This window comes from Cucurbita maxima, unplaced genomic scaffold (genome assembly GCF_002738345.1).
Source record: "Cucurbita maxima cultivar Rimu unplaced genomic scaffold, Cmax_1.0 Cma_Scf00015, whole genome shotgun sequence".
Classification (NCBI taxonomy): Eukaryota; Viridiplantae; Streptophyta; class Magnoliopsida; order Cucurbitales; family Cucurbitaceae; genus Cucurbita; species Cucurbita maxima.
The window spans coordinates 2,506,903-2,509,681 of record NW_019272031.1 but is presented as its reverse complement, the minus strand read 5'-3'; positions in this window follow the sequence as shown (position 1 = coordinate 2,509,681).

The window sequence follows — 2,779 nt, the reverse complement described above, 5'->3', positions numbered from 1 at the left end:
AGAAATGTCGATATCAAATCATTAAAGTTCGTAAGAATACGATAGATAAGCGTCTATTATTGCTATGCACATTCTTACAATAGATAAGCGCCTATTATTGCTATGCACATTCTGACTTTAGCTTTTTCTTCTTTGATTAGTATTAACAAAAGTTCGATCTCTTTCATTGAAATTTGGAGTGTCAAAAATTAGTCAAGTAATTACGTGTAACGATCCATGTTTAGAATTCAAAATCTCGATTGCCCCGATAGTCCCCTACGTTATGGTGGTCACGTTATTTATTTCTCGCTTCTAAACATAAAGACTATCTCCATTGTAACAGCTTAAGCCCACCGCTAGCATATATTGTTCACTTTTACCCGTTACGTATCATCGTCAGCCTCACGATTTTAAAACGTGTCTACTAGGGAGCGGTTTCCACACCCTTATAAGGAATGTTTCGTTCCACTCTCCAACCGATATGGGATCTCACAATAGACTAACGACAACCATTTCAACATGTTTTGTCCTCACTCACATGCATCGTAGAAGAACTTTCACGAGGTCATCCAACATAGAATTGCTCTAAGCAAAACACGGTTATCTTTCGAGTTTCTATAATTGAGCCATAAAAGAGGAAATAATGCACGTGTTAGTATAGATAATAACTTTCAATTATTTAAAATCTTTCATAGCCATCCTATCATCAAGATCGCTCTATTCAGCTGCAGTCAAGGTTCATTGACCTACTAATTTACTCGAGTATCACATTACGAATTTAGCATAAATCGAGCTACTTTGAGTTAATCTCTTAACCACATTTTTATTCTATTCTCTTTGAGATGTGGAGGAACCCATGTTTAGATTTAAGTGAAAGTGTACCGAGTAAGATTTTAAGATACCCATTTGTAAACGTGTAAAGAATATATTTAAGATACCCAATATGGAACACGACCACATGAAAATATGTACCGAATGTTAGGTTAAATTACATAGCTGATCCTTTTCGAGTTATCATTTAATTTTGTTCTTTTAAATTTATAACGTATTTTGGTCATTATCGAAAATAGTTGAAATTCAACGTGACAAATCGCTAAAATGATATTGTCCAATTGGGCCGGTTATGTATCGTCGTCAGCCTCACGGTTTTAAAACGCGTTTGGTAGGAAGAGGTTTCCACACCTTTATAAGGAATGCTTCGTTTTTCTCTCCAACCGATATAGGATCTCACAATTCCTCCCCCTAAGGGTCCAACGTCTTCCCGGCACACCACCCGGTGTCTAGTTATGATATCATTTGTAACAACCTAAACCCACCAGTAGATATTGTCTAATTGGGCCCGTTACGTATCGTCGTCAGTCTCATGGTCTTAAAACGTGTTTGCTAGGAATAAGTTTTCACACCCTTATAAGAAATACTTCATTCCTCTCTCCAACCGACGTGGGATCTCACAATTTCTCCCCCCAAGGGCTCAACGTCTTTGCGACACACCGTCCAGTGTCTAGTTATGATACCATTTGTAACAGCCTAAACCCACCAGTAGATATTGTCCAATTTGGCCTGTTACGTATCGTCGTCAGCCTCATGGTCTTGAAACGCGTTTGCTAGGAAGAGGTTTACACGCTCTTATAAGAAATGTTTCGTTCCCCTCTCCAACTAACTTGTGAATTCACAATATTGTCTATCAACGTCTCATACATTATCTCCAAACTTTTTAATGTTTCTTTTGAAAGATTAGAGTATTTTTTAATCAAAATATTAACCATTTCTATCTAAAATCAACCGTAAAAATATTTAAATTACCTTGATGGCTTAGTCTTTTTAAATAATTACCATTTATTATGAAATAAATAAATAAAATCTTACAAATTTGGTAGCTCTTGGTCCACTTAATTCATGATATATAGGGAATAGGATCATTTTTAATGTGGAATTTTTCATGATTCTAAAAGAATAATTCATTTGGCTTATCCCTTTCATATGGTTAGAGAAATATTCTCTCTTTATATCTTTTTTTTTTTTAAAAAAAAAAAATACCCATTTTATATATTCATTGATATCTATGGATATTATAATTTTTTTTTTTGGAAAGCCATGGAATTGAGAATGATAATATAATCAATTCCTCCGATCACTAGAGCATTGATATTCATCTGAGTTTTGTAGGGTTATACGAGACTAGTTAATTCTTTCATGAATCTTTCGATGGTCAGTTAGGCTACCTTTTGTAGTGTCTTGTGGTTGACCTGGTCGAGCCTCTTCTGACACTGATATCTCATTACTAGCTCATCTGAGCACGTTAACCTCTCGGGTCTCTATATGAGACCCTAGAGAAATCTCTGTAACCTATAGTGTGGGAACTATACTAACCTAAAGTCTAATAAATTTAAATGCATTTACCCTATGCATGTGTCATTGTCTTAACTTGCAATGTCGTCGTCAACCGTGCAGAGATGCCTTGCTTTTACTCGAAACATAGAAATAACATGTAACTTAAGTAGTTTAAGAAATACTCAATAAGTGAGCCCACTTTTAGTGTTAGAAAATACAAAGACATGCAACATGAATGAGACCTATCATTTTAAAGCTGTATTCCCTTAGGATCAAATGTGTATTTATTGTTCTACTCACGGCTTATCTGAACCCACCAGTCGGTTGATACACCTCTTGGGCCTATTTTCTGGTCAGGCTAACATTCTTTGGTATTGTTGCCGATCACCCGAAAAGAACAGTGACCGTAATGGTATCATGTTAAACATGACAATCCTTTTTCTTTTTCATAACGTATGCGCTCGTACTC